Genomic DNA, 14,830 nt, shown 5'->3' on the forward strand with positions numbered 1-14,830 from the left:
GCCTTTCCCTCCCCCACTTCCTCTTCATTCCAGAAGCACAGAAAAACCATAGCAAAGAAGCTGGCTAGAGTTTCCAAGAACCCACTGAAAACACTATCACAGAAAGAAATGGCCATCCAGTCCAAGCATAACCTTATTTCAATGAAGAAAAATCGAAAAACAGGACAGCAGATCTTTATGGGATGAAAAATAATACCTGGAAACAAAATTATCTAAACACTGATTATGAAGACAAATAGATTTGGGGAGAGGAAAGCTCCAAAGAACTAATTAAATATGCTTTTTCCTCTGTGTTTATGCACAGGACATTATAATTTACTCTGAGTCAACCTCAAGTTGCATGTACTTTTTAATTCAATTTTTTTAAGTCTTTAATTATGTTTAATTCCACTTGCAGCTTTTGTTCCCCGGCACTGATCCCTATCTGTAATGAACCTCAGATTTCTGATATTTGTAACTGAACTCATGAAAATTCAGCATTAGTTCTGATGGACTAGAAATTTCATAGCACTGCCCTTGACGTCTATCTAATTGTGAAACTGGTAGTATTTTTTAAAAAAGAAGCAAATCAGTTCTCGATTGGTTATGCTCTTCAAAAGGATCAAGGTAAACATGGCTAGTTGATTTATATTTTTAAAGTCATCTCAATGTTTTCTCCCTATGGTGATACTTTATGGTGTCTCTAATTGTTTCCCTCCTACTTCTTGATTAATTTAGGTACTGTACTATATCAGTACAACAGTTAAAAAATAAATAACTTTTTAGTAAACCAAACATACAGGCTTAAGACTCCTGTCTTAGCTTCCAGACAACTAAGTACTATCTAACAATTAAAAGCAATGAAGATTTCTACTCTTATATTCAGGTGCCCAGGTAACAATGCTATGAAGTCTAATCTGCAAGTTCCCTAACCATCCCCTCCAAAAATAAGACTACATAACTGTGTCAGACACTGTGCTAATCTTGGGAGGTACCACAGGAAATTATATTTTAGTAACTTCCCTAACACGTTAACAGTCAAGAAGAGGAGATAAAGTTAACAGACAATTATAATTCAGCGTGATGAGGGATGTTACAAGGATAAACACAGGGTGCTACACAAATATATAAGAGGAAAGTTTAACACCATCTAAAGAGGAGATGGGTTACGGGTGTTCAACAGTCCCAGAGAAAATTATGTTCACAAAGACTAGGAAATAAGGATCTATGCTATGTCCCCCAGGATGGCTGTAACAGGCTGTAAACTCGCAGTAACAGGTGCGGGGGGAGATGTAGAAAAACTGGAACCCTCATGCATTATACATCACCTGTAGGAACCTAAAATCGTATAGCCGCTCTGAGAAACAGTTGACAATTTCTCAAAATGTTAAAGAATTACCCTACGAGTCAGTAATTTTCACTCCTAGATATATGCCCAAGAGAATAGAAAACATACGTCCACAGGAAAACTTGTACATGAATGTTCACAGCAATATTATTCAAAATAGCTCAAAGTGAATACAATCCAAATGTCCATCAACTGATGAACGGATCAATAAAATGTGGTACAGTCCAAGATGAATTATTATCCAGTCAAAAAGAGAACAAAGTATTGATAAATGCTGGAAAATGCATGAATGTGGATGAACCTTCAAAATATGATGCTAAGTGAAAGAAGTCAAACATAAAAGGCCACAAATTGTATGATCCTGTTTATACGAACTGTCCAGAATAAGGAGATTCCTAGAGACAAAGTAGATTAGTGGTTTCCAGGGGGCACGGGGAATGGAGTAACTACTAATGAGTATGAAGTTCCTTTCAATGGTGATAAGAATATTCTGGAATTAGATCATGATCACAGTCTTAAAACTTGGTGACTATACTAAAAACTGCTGAGTTGACTGAACTGTACACTTCGAAGTGGAAAAAACTAAGGAAAATATGAGGGCTTCCCGGGTGGCTCAGACGGTAAAGAATGTGCCTGCGGTGTAGCAGACCCAGATTCTATCCCTGGGTTGGAAGGATCCCCTGGAGGAGAGCATGGCAACCCACTCCATTCTTGCCTGGTGAATGCCATGGACAGAGGAGCCTGGTGGGCTATATTCCATGATGCCACAAAGAGTCAGACACAACTGAGTATGACTAACACTCACTTTTTTCAAGGCATATGAATTGCATCTCAATATGCTGGATGAAGCACAAGCTGGAATCAAGATTGCCGGGAGAAATATCAATAACCTGAGATATGCAGATGACACCACCCTTACGGCAGAAAGTGAAGAACTAAAGAGCCTCTTGATGAAAGTGAAAGAGAAGAGTGAAAAAGTTGGCTTAAAGCTCAACATTCAGAAAACTAAGATCATGGCATCCAGTCCTATCACTTCATAGCAAATAGATGGAGAAACAGTGGAAACAGTGTCAGACTTTATTTTCTTGGGCTCCAAAATCACTGCAGATGGTGACTGCAGCCATGAAATTAAAAGACGCTTACTCCTTGGAAGGAATGTTATGACCAACCTAGATAGCATATTAAAAAGCAGAGACTGGTGTGTGGGGAAGACCCAGAGGGATGGGATAGAGAGGGAGGCGGGAGGGGGGATCGGGATGGGGAATACATGTAAATCCATGGCTGATTCATGTCAATGTATGGCAAAAACCACTACAATATTGTGAAGTAATTAGCCTCCAACTAATAAAAATAATTAAAAAAAAAAAAAAAGCAGAGACACTACTTTGCCAACAAAGGTCCGTATAGTCAAGGCTATGGTTTTTCCAGTAGTCATGGATGGATGGGAGAGTCGCACTGTAAAGAAAGCTGAGCGCCAAAGAATTGATGCTTTTGAACTGTGGTGTTGGAGGAGACTCTTAAGAGTCCCTTGGACTGCAAGGAAATCCAACCAGTCCATCCTAAAGGAGATCAGTCCTGGGTGTTCATTGGAAGGACTGATGTTGAAGCTGAAGTCCAATACTTTTGGCCACCTGATGCAAAGAGCTGACTCATTGGAAAAGACCCTGATGCTGGGGAAGATTGAGGGCAGGAGGAGAAGGGGACGACAGAGGATGAGATGGCTGGATGGCATCACCGACTCAATGGACATGAGTTTGGGTAAACTCTGGGAGTTGGTGATGGACAGGGAGGCCTGGCGTGCTGCGGTTCATGGGGTCACAAAGAGTCAGGCACGACTGAGCGACTGAACTGAACTGACTGAAAAAGAGAAACAGTAAGAGTGGGCAAGTATTAACAAAATTAAGGCCAGGAAAAAAGAGACAAAGAAATAAATGGCAAGAACGGCAAATGATGAGAGAAAAGGGGGAAACTGACATGGGTTCGGAGCGTGGTGAGAAGGGAACTGAGTGGGACTGAGGGAGTGTCTCACCTCCCATCGGTGGCCAAGCCACAGGGGCGGGCACAGCCTCATTGTGTGGATACTGAGACAGAAGCTGAGGAAAGTGATATCCACAGCCTCTCTTATGATCACATAGCAAGTTGGCACAGCGCACTTTCTTGGTGGCTCAGGTGGTAGAGCATCTGCCTGCAACGCGGGAGACCCGAGTTCGATCCCTGGGTTGGGCAGATCCCTGGAGAAGAAAATGGCAACCCACTCCAGTATTCTTGCCTGGAAAATCCCATGGACGGAGGAACCTGGTAGGCTACAGTCCAAGGGGTCGCAAAGAGCTGGACGCCACTGAGCGACTTCACTTTCAGCAAGTTGGTAAGGTAGGATATTTGAAGTCAATGGAGTAAGATATGAACCACCTTTATCAAAAAAAAAAAAAGAGTGGTGACCACAAAATAAGCCAGGTATTAAGTTTCCCACACTTGTTTTACAAAAAAAATTAAATTAGCTTCCATTATAAAGCAAACTACTTAAGACACAAAATGTTTCCAATTTCTATTCACTAATCAAATAGATACTAGTGAAATATTTTTTGAAAGCTTCCTCTATTGCAGGTTCTTTTCACATAAGACTTCATTTGTTTCTTACCCCAACACTGTTTACAGATTGTGAAGATGAGCAGCTAGTAAAAAGCAGAGCTGAGATTGGAATGCATGGATTCCAGCTCTAGGTTCTCAGTTTGTCATCACCACCTAGACTGCCTGGACATCCATTCACTCTACTCCATGGAAGACTTCTAAAGCCCAGGTAGTGTGAGGAATTCCCGGCAGTTCATTCCCATTCAGCTGCTAGTGTTTCTCAAAAGAAACAAATGGGACCCAACATTCAAAATACTATAGTCAAAAGATATAGAGAAGAGAGACCAAACCAAAGGGTGGGGACCTGGGTTTTGTAAGCCCTTACAAAACCATGTGAACCATGTGTTGCGATGTTTCTCAGGCTTTCCTATGCCTGAGTTCACTCTACCAGTTGCCCCCAAATGTGCTTATATAGTTCTAAAATTCCTTATCAGTGAAAAAGGGAGACCTACATTCATTGTCACTGTATTTCCTTCTTCTGAATAGTCATTCATTACCCATCCCTCCAGGCACTGGTCAAAATCTCTCTCCTCTCAGTCAGTTGGTCTCTTCTTTCATTTTACACTTTGTTAATGCTGGTCTATCCACAATCACTTAGCACTTATTCAGGTAACAGGCGGTTCGATTTCTTCCTTCAAACCCTTTTAGAAAAGGAGCAGATTATAAATAAATAAAAGCGCATAAGGCTTAATGCTCTCTAAGTGTCGTGTGGGCTATGTCATGAGCTTGACCAGCAGGACTTAGGAGAAAGGGAGTCCTCATGAGTCAGATGCAAGTGACAGGCTACTCGGGCTCCCGAGTACCTCAAAAGCACCCTCCCTCCAGGAATATTCCAAGTTTGCTAGCTCCTCTGGTGCACAAATTCATTTGCATTTGCAAATATGCAAACTTGCTGAGCTTCAATATATGAACTTGAAATAAGACCCGCAGTCGCAATATTTTTGCCAAAGTCAACATTTTTCTTTGGATCTTGATTCTCTGATCTTCGGTCTGGCTTTCTTTATGTTTGGTTTTGATCCTGTCTTCATTTCCGCTGTCCTTCCTAAACACTTTAAAATGTATGTCTTCCCTCTTATAAAACAGTAAAGAAAGTTTAAGGTGTGGCTTTGGGGATAAGAGAAGCATTGCTAAAAAAAAAAAAAAAAAAAAGTCAGTGCACAGTATTAGCATGCAAAAGCATTAAAAAAAAAATCAGTGCACAGTGTTAAACATACAAAAACCGATGGCATCTGTTCTTCTTTCATCCGTGTAGCAGAAGAGACTGAATGTCCAACTGTCAAATGTAAACTCTTTTAACCAGCCTCTCTATTCTTTACATAAATTATAGATATTGTGATAGTTGCAATGGTAGCAATAATAATAGTAATAATAAAACACACAGCATTTACCCTACACCAGATACCCTTCTAACCACTTGACAGGTTTTTAGCCACGTGGTTCTCACAATAACTCCATTACGTAGGTACTATCATTACCTATTCGACTGCTGGGATGGAACACCGACAGCTTAGGTCACCTGCTTAATGTCACACATCTGGTCAGTGGTGAAGGCACTCTGACTCCAGAACACCTACTCACAACCCCATTAACGTGAAATGTCTCACCACCATTACGATAGTCACAGTTTTGACCCTAGGATCCTCTACAGTCCTCATTTTGTTCCCAGTCAAGCCGTACCATTTGGTGTACAGACCACATCATGGGCCCAGAATGTCCTGCTTCTGTGAAACTGTATTCTTCTCTATACAACATTCATAAAAATACAGAAATGAAAGTCTGATTTAATTACACCCTGCAAGATTTATATGTGAATAAAATAAAAGAAAAACAGAATTCAGAAACTATTTTGTAAATGTCATACAATAAAGTGAAAACTACAAATGTACTAGTAATTTCCTTTACATTTTATTTCCAAAACAATGTGAACCTGCAGACAAGTTGTGCAAATGGTTCAAGAAGTTCCAATACACCCTTCACTCATAAAAGTTTCTTCATACAAGTGAGCCTAACTGCCCCCAATAATGTTCTTTCTAGACACAGAATCCACTCCAGGATCTGACTGTGTACTTAGTCATCCCTCTCCAGTCTTCAATTTGGAGCGGTATCCAGCTCTTCCTTAAAGGTCATTTCCCCTACAACATCAAAGATGGCTGGCTATTTATTTTTGCAGACTACCCCTCAAATGGGATTAGTAAGGTTCTCTCATGAGAAGATTCAAAGGTTACATTTTTGGGGAAAGAAGCTGTGTTCTCACTGCATCTCATCAAGTGACACATAATGTCAGTTTGTCCCATCACGGTGACAGCAACTTTGATCACATGATTCAGATCAAATCTCCCAAGTTTCTCTAGCAGAAGTACTGGGCTGCTCTTTACAGTGACTAAGGATTTGTGGACAGTTTGAGGCAGTACAACTATCTTGATCCTCATTCAACTTCACTCACTGGTTTTAGCGTTCATTGATGTTTCTTAGCTATATTCTTATTAGAAAGATGCCAAATCACCGTGTTTCTAATCTCGGCTTTTTATTTAACAGATAACATTCTATTTTTTTAAGGAGAACTCTCTCTTCTCACTTAGTCATGCATTTACTGACATCAGAATGGCCCCATACCTTCTTGGTTTGTTTAGTCAGATACAATCTGTAATATTATTTTCATGCCCAAATTGTCTCAGGTTTGATTGGTGGGAATGCCTTCAAGCAGGCTGCTGTGTTCTTCTGCCACCTTTCCAATATTCTCTGAGAACATCTGTCTTTCCTGGCACGAGAAGATATTCAAAACTCATTCTGGGTCTTCCCTGTCCTAGTGCTAGAACAAGACATTTTTTTTTTTTTTCCAAAGTCCTGTGGTTTCTTTGAGCAAAGACTGATATTTAGAAACTAGGATCTGAACAGTAAATGTGTTTGTATTCACTGGGCTCTCACTGCATCCTGGCCCTCTTAGTGAGCAGAGTTAGGAAAATGGGTATATTGTATACTTATGCACATACATGTACATATTCATATATGTGCACATACTTTAATATTAATTTTTGTTTCTATATTTAAAATTAAATGTCATACACCTAATATTTCTACATATTGAAATTCATGACTTCACTCATATTCTAATCCATAGCACAGGGCTCCTTCTAGCTTTTCCCTTTTTTCAATTTGCAGCTTCTTTCCCTGACAGTAAGAAGTCTGGTTCCCATTACCTTCAATATATTTGCTTATTGGCCTTGCTGGGCCTCCTTGCTCAGGCCTGCCTAATGGCTTTTTAACTAAGTTAAATGAGGAAGGAAGGAAGGAGGCCTGCAAGCAAGCAAGGCTGGCAATACCAAGTCTTTAAGATTTGGTCCTCTCCTTATAATAAAAACACAACACCTAGGCCCTAAAATGAAATATCTCAACCCTGTACCTCATTCCCTAGTCACAGGGGATGACAAAGCTTAAAGCTGTTTTCCAGTGGCTTGTCACCTGTCTTTGAATGCGCATAAGACACATAATTGTTCATACATTTACAATAAAAATAATTAGCCATTGAGTAGTGAAGGTTTCGAGAATCTGATGTCAAGTTTTTCCAAAGAGATCAAAGAAATTCTAGTAAATCCTCAGTGAACATCCAACCCACTTGTAATGAAAACGGGGAAAGTGGGACCCAGAAAGGTCACAGACCTGGCCTGGAGTCACAAAGCTAATTAATAGCAAAGTACCACCCGATCCTTAGGTTCCTGACTGTCCTGCGTGCCGTGCTATCTTTGAAAACATTCTCATACGATTTTAAAATATACCCACTGAGAAACACACAGCGCTGCAAGCCCTCATGAGCAAAATTTATACCCGTGAAGGCAGCAGGCCTCCTTTAAATAACTAGAAGAGAACAGTCTCTTCCATGGGAACATTAATAAAACAGTTACTCAAATGCTGAACTATAAACGTAGCTCGCATAACCAACAAGTGTCCCTTAACTTTAGCAGTCTGCAATTCCTCCAAGACGTCAAAATTAGTATCAGGCAGCACAGAACAACAAAGAAGAAGTGCACAATGGAGATGGTAAGACCACCTCTCTCCTCAGGGCGCTGGAAGGATTAAGATAATGCTCAGGAAAGTATTATGTAAATTGAGCTGCGCCCTACAGCTCTACATGGCTCTTTTTCCCTTGGTGTAAATAGGGAGTTTCTGTGCAAAAAGCTGATTAAACCAACTTTGTGCCACGTGGTATCAGCTCTGGCACCAAGCTTACACCAAGGACTGCACCAGGCAGGTCATCCCCACTTTTGCCAGCCTCGTTTCCCTGTTCCCCTGTTGGAAAAACGGAAGTGACAACATCCAGTGCCTGTAACTGGTATGCAAATTGATAGGAAAAAAAAAAAAAAATCAAGGAAAGCGAACATGAAGCCTGGTGCGCAGTTAATAAATGACAGTCACCACCCTCATCAAAGCACCGCCACCTCTATCTCTGTGATCAGAGTTACCCTTATTACGTGCAGACCTTACGCACACAGTGCACGCTACAGGCCAGGAACAAAAGCTATCTGAAATTTGCTATGGTCATTAAAACAAAGGGAGCTCAACTTATATTGGCAAGAGGATGTGTAGGCAACTCCGAAATCATTTTCCTTTTTTCTGGATCTGGCCTCATACAATCCTGAAGGAAGATCCCAGTTTCTAGCTCCACCCCCACCCAAGACATTAAACATGATCAGTGAACCCAGATATCTTGGGTCCAAAGATGTCATTTATCTTACATGACGTGATCCTCTGATACTCTGCCACGCAGAGGGCTCTTGAAGGATGAAATTTCAGACTAGGATTAAAAAAATATATACTGAGTTAATTTTATGGAAAGGCGGAAAAAACGATAAAACCCTCAGAAGATTTAAAACAGATTAGGGACAAAAACAGTCTTCAAGCAGGCCAAAAATGGTGGCTCTCTTAATACAGGACTCCTGGCGAACTGAGCTGTATTTTATTACTTAAAGTTTAGCTATTTTTAACTGTTTTTTTTTTCCCTTTTCTGAGAAAAAAATAATATGTCTGTCTGATGTTCAATGAAATACCAGGTGCACCATGGTTTTCAGTCTTGTTTAAAAAAAAAAAAACACCACCTATTGTCGCTCATGGGCTTCAGCCTAGCCTGTCAAGCAGGAATTAAAATCTCTTTAGAAAGCAGCTTTGCATGGTTCATGTGTCAGGCCGACTTGAGCTGGATCAGCTTACAGAAGGGGCCAGAGATAAGGCACCCGGAGAAGGTTACAAGGAAAGAGCCCCCAGAAAAAGAGTCTATGATTTCTTTACTCATCCACCCCACTCTCATTCCCTCTCCTTTGTAAGAACTGGAGCAAAGGGCAGATGAAAGAGTGATTTCTTTCCCTTGATTAATGACAGCACTAGATTCTGAAATTAACCCATCAGGAACATGTCTATCTCCTACTTTGAAAGATCTATTTTTCTGTAAAAATCACAGAAGAGAAACCACATTAGTTTAAAAGCCCACTATCAACCCTCTGATTTTATTAGGTCCAAAAGCACCAAGCCTGCAGAGGAGGACAGCTTGGTTTATTTGAAAAGAATGCATCAAATATTAGCTGAAAATTGGTTGTAAATGGGGCCACTTAAACCTCCAAGGCAAGGAATTGCAGGGTCTTGGGATTAAAATTGCAGGAAGCCAAGAAGAAAATTGAGGACAAGGAAATGATGACTGAAGGGCTTGGGGCTATTATCTCTGAGAAGGACCCTGAGGCTTCCGGGGAGAAAAAAAATTACACAGGTGACCTTGAGAACAAGTCTGGACTGAGAAGTCAGCTGGGTGTGGCTTCCTGTGGGGATGAAGTACAGCAGGCGGAATTCTTCATTTCCAAATGGATGATGAAGACGTTTCAGATAAGTAGCTGTGATTCCCGTTTACACATGCGGAGTTGCAAGCTGTATCTCCAAGAATACATGTCACGCAGCCCTTGTACAACGCTTCATCTTCCGCAGCCATAGTTTGAAACTCTTACATGGTCCTGGAGGATTTCATGACTTTGGACACAGGAGACTGGAGATTAAAAATGGACTCTATTGACTAAATTACCGTACAGACTATTTGTCTTCATCCTTTGTCACTCCACACAGAATGAGGGGCCCCAAACTGTGAAGGAGACTATCTAAACGTCCTGAAACCACTTCAAACTGAGAAGCAGGAACAGATCTTGGATCTCAAGGAATGTAACTCTACACTTGAACTTCCTGAAGGTGAATTTACTTATACATTCCTTTAGACCAGTTCTTAAGTCGGTTAATATCCAGACTCTTTTATTAACAATTACAGAGAAAAACATTTACCATGTTGCAAATTAGAACAAGTCTTTAATATTTATTAATTCATTAAAAATAATCTAAAAACATATTAACATAAGTGAGAAACTTTTAAAAGCAATAATTAGATTTTCCCTTCAAAATGTAGTACCATTGTTTTACAGTGTTGAGAAATTTTTCATCCCTGCACTAGCAGAAGAGAGCTGAAGTCTCCTATGTGCTGCATTCAATCTATTGTGACCTTTTGGTTAGAATATGTAAACATAGCAGGAATGTAGAGAAATAACATTAATAGCCTTTTCTAATAATCTTGGATTATTCTTTCCCTTATACTACACCAAAACTCAACAACTGGTACTTCCCATAGGAATCCGAACCCTTATCGGTGAACTTCTAATACTTTTGATATGTTAAAATCCTTTGGTGGAACTGCCATTTGATCTTTAACCTATGCCCAATTTTATGACACCAATCGTAGATTATTTTAAAAATACTGATTCACTGTGTTATAGAGAGGCACCAAATGTACAATGGAAAACTTCATGATAAATGTGAGAAAGAAGATGAAAGGAGGATATAACATCCTAGTCTTACTAAGAAAGTAGACTTGACCTTGTAGATCCACGGTAAAGGTCTAAAGGACCTTGTGTTAAGTCACTTCAGTTGTGTCCGACTCTTTGTGACCCCATGGACTGGAGCCCTCCAGGCTCCTCTGTCCATGGGATTCTCCAGGCTACAATACTGGAATGGGGTGCCATGCCCTCCTCCAGGGGCTTCTCCTGACCCAACGATTGAACCCCTGTCTCCTGCAATGCAGGGGGATTCTTTACCGCTGAGCCACCAGGAAGCCTTGTGAGGACCTCAGGGGTCTGTGATTCACACTTTGAGCACTGCTGTTTTAAGCTTTCCTGGCACCTAAAATGACCTGAGGTCAGGATGTGACAGTAGTTGGCAAGGTCCTTGAGGGATCCTTTCAGGGGCCAGTTAACATTTTTAAAAAGTGTCCCAGTTGACTTTCTACCAGGACGTGGTCAGAAAAATTCTAAATTTGAGAGTTCTAAATGGTGTCTAAGCAGTATGCTAGAAACCGGAAAGGATACAGCCCAGTGAATTTGGCTTGTTCTCTACTACAAAACTATCCAAGTAACAACCACCACATCTCAAGTTGAAATCCACATATGAAAATAACATTTTATAACTCAAAAGCGAGAATTCTTTATTACTGATGTTTCCCCTCTCTGTGAAAGTTTGAGGTTTAGAGTTTCTTTTAAAATCATTATTTGTTAGTGGTCCAAATACTACAAAGAGAATTTTAAATTTGTATTCATCAAACCCTGAGAGCCTACATTCTTCAAAAGTCAGCTTCTAGGGCAGCGGCCTTAACAGTCTTGTTCAACACAGCATCCCCAGCCCCATACCACCAAACAAGTGCCTGTCGCCTATTTAAAGCCCAGTCAATATTTGTGGAAAGAATCAAGTGACTTAAGTTGTATTTGAATACTGGTGAATTTTCAAAGGACAAATATGACCCTGTGTGTACCATGATGAAGAAATGAACAAGAAATCCAGCACCACTAATTCTGAAGAATAATAGCACTTTAATGGGTGAGGGAAAATGGATCAACAGTTTAAGTCGGCTTTAACCAAAAACTTGAATTCACCAGGGTATTTTCAGGGAACACCTCATGACATTCAGATTTCAAATTCAAACTCTGTAATTTTTAATCCAATGAAATGAAGGAAGTCATTGAAGAAAAATTAATTTCTTCTGTCCACAGGCTGTTGCTGCAATGCACCTGATATTTTGAGAAAAGCAAAGTTTCTCTTAGTCCTTTCAAGATTAAAATGCTAGGGAAAAGTTGTGCAAGATACAAGACCCTGACTAAAACATGCACGTGTGTGTGTGTATTTTCATGTATGTATATGAACACATTATTGCAGTTTGCCCTCACGTGTTATTGCTGCATAAACTGTTCTGCTGTTCTTCAGCTCATAAGGGAAGAGAGGGGGACGACAGAGAGGGGAGATGCAGGAGGCTGGCTTTACAACTGCTCCGGTATTTCAGAAGTTTTGATTATTTGGATTATGCAGGCTATTTTTTTCTTTCTAACAGTCCTGCTTGGGGAGAGAAAGTGGGCCTCCTTGGTGAACAGAAGTAACTGTTTGTGCAACAGAATTGATTATCTGTTCAAGATGGCTTATGCTGCAGGACTATAAAAAATTGCAGGTGGCTTTGGTTACAAGAGAAGCCATCAGTCACCCTGAACTATTGACACATTTTTATGTACTGCAGTCTCAAATCACTCACTAAGATTACCCATTCATCCATGAAATCTAAAATGCAGAGTCCTACCTAAGGGAAAAGGGGGAATTTAAACCGAAAAGTCGACACCCACTAGTCTTAGAACACCATTACATTTTAAAGCTACTTGGAAGCCAAGGGTCGGTTCCCTTAGGCTCGCCAGCCCAGGGGAGCACCAGGGTCCAGCTACCACCTTGCTCAAATGATACCTGAATCACTCATCCCAGGGACTGGGAAAAGCTACTGAACTTTTCACAGCTTTAACATACAATCGGGTCATAAACTGATAAAAATTATTGTGAGTATTTCTTTTTGTTCAACAGCATGCTTGCATGCGTGGTGCCCAGTTGTGTCTGACTCCACAACCCTACAGACTGTAAGCCTGCCAAGCTCCTCTGTCCTTTGGGTTCTCCAGGCAAGAATACTGGAGTGGGGTACCATTTCTTTCTCCAGGGGATCTTCCTGACCCAGGGATAGAACCCACATCTCCTGCATCAGCATCAAACGCATTGCAGCCAGGTTCTTTACCCCCAAGCCACCGGAAAAGCCCCGACAGTGCACTTATCACTGGACAAATGACAGATAAAAATCAATTCGAGTCTGGTCCCAGAAGCTTAAAAATTATTAAGCACATGCTGACCTTCCTGCATTATTAGAGACAGTCAAGTAATCAAACACAGAGCCCAGTATCTCCTTCAAGAGATGGATAAAACCATTGCGGTGATGGCTGTGTCATTTCCCGACCACAGGTCCAGTCTGCTGGGAAGGTCACCTGACAGCTAATGACCAAGGGCTATACCTTTTAGGCACATAATGCTGGATTTAAGATGAGATGGCAAGTTGTTTTTATGGACCTTTTTTCCCCTAATGTAAAAAGTCTCCATCTAGGCATAAATTAATGAATTTTGTTACATCTTAAGTTTCCCAAGTGTAAGTTTCTTTCTTAAATTAAGCTCTATGCAACCCCTTTTTCGTCTGCTTTCCAAAACTGGCCACCACTCCTTAGGAATCTAGTGTATTCAACCACAGGAAGCAAGTGAGTCCCTCTGCAGTGTTTCCTCTCCTTCTCTCCGTTCTTCTACAGACCAGACCGATACCTGGGCATTATAGAATCAGGATCTTATCAAGCAGAAATCTGGACAAGAAGCAGTAAGCACAACTCTCAAAAGAAATGGAAATTAACATAGTAAATTGTCACTAATGGTACAATACAGCAAGTCTTTTGATTTTCTTTTTCTTGGTTACTATTGTCTCAAGATGTGGCTTCCCTGGCAACTCAGACAGTGAACAATCAGCCTGCAATCAAGGAGACGCAGGTTTGATCCCTGGGTCAGGAAGATCCCCTGGAGAAGGGAGCGGTTTCCTCCCATTCGAGGAGGGGCAGGAAAGGTGTGGCTGAGGGCAGACAGGGAATGAATCTTGAAGAGGACTCACCTGGTGGGTCAGGAGAGTCAGAGAGCAGGGAAAAGGTCAGAGCTGGAGACAGCAGCGAGGGGAACACGTGTCTTGGACATGTCTTGCTGACATCCCTGTCCTCCGCCTTTCAGATCCTCACAGTCTGCACGTCATGACTTTTCTAGCTCAGAGATCTCACAGGCGTCCCACCTTTCTCCTCCAGCTGCTTCGGCTCCAGCAGAGGACTTTGTTATGCAGGGAGCACCACTGACACAGTCCCCCCTGTTCTTACCTGCCCTGGACTGCCCCCTCCTCACCAGCCTCCCATCAGTCAGGCACTCCACTGCCTACACCCGCCTCCAGAAGGCACAATGCGCCTGTCATCTCCAGATTCAAATTCGAAAGCCCTCTTTCTCACCAGCACTGACCCTCAACTTCACATTCTGCCACTTGACTCCATTTGAGGCAGTGGATTCAGTGTCTGATACCTGGAGAAGGCTCTAAGATGGGACCATGGTAGCAACCGTCTTGCAGAATTAAAGGTGAAATGAGAATGCACACACCAACACAGCACAATGCCTGGCACTCTGCGCCCTCACAAAGGCAGCATGGGGAGAGGGGAGAAACGAGGGAGGTAGAGAGGCACTTTGGCTTCTAGATTCTCCCTCCAAGACAGCCCTGCCTCCTGTCCTTTTCCGGTCCTCATCCTTAAAATGTCCAACAACAATTTCACTCTGCTACAGTAATCTCCCTTCTGGGAGTACAATTCGGTACTAATTTTCTTTATTCATCATTGATCCTGACAAACCTTAATCCTCATGATACCTCTCCTGCATTTTTTTTTAAAGGAGGAACTATCATTGGTCTCCGTTTATCCAAGCAAAATAACTACTCCC

The 14,830-nt window shown here is 41.4% G+C and overlaps 1 protein-coding gene across 25 annotated transcripts in view; it reads right to left on the bottom strand.

Moving 5' to 3' along the window:
* LOC122697542 overlaps positions 1–14,830 on the bottom strand; it is a 650,597-nt gene that overhangs the window by 408,462 nt on the left and 227,305 nt on the right. For 3 of the 25 annotated variants that reach the window (XR_006342096.1, XR_006342097.1, XR_006342089.1), the window contains one exon: positions 8,686–8,744. The exons of the other annotated variants lie outside the window; for them this stretch is intronic. The gene's annotated coding sequence lies outside the window, so the exon portion shown is untranslated. The remainder of the gene's footprint in view (positions 1–8,685; positions 8,745–14,830) is intronic. 25 annotated transcript variants of the gene reach the window in all.

This window comes from Cervus elaphus, chromosome 7 (assembly GCF_910594005.1).
Source record: "Cervus elaphus chromosome 7, mCerEla1.1, whole genome shotgun sequence".
Classification (NCBI taxonomy): Eukaryota; Metazoa; Chordata; class Mammalia; order Artiodactyla; family Cervidae; genus Cervus; species Cervus elaphus.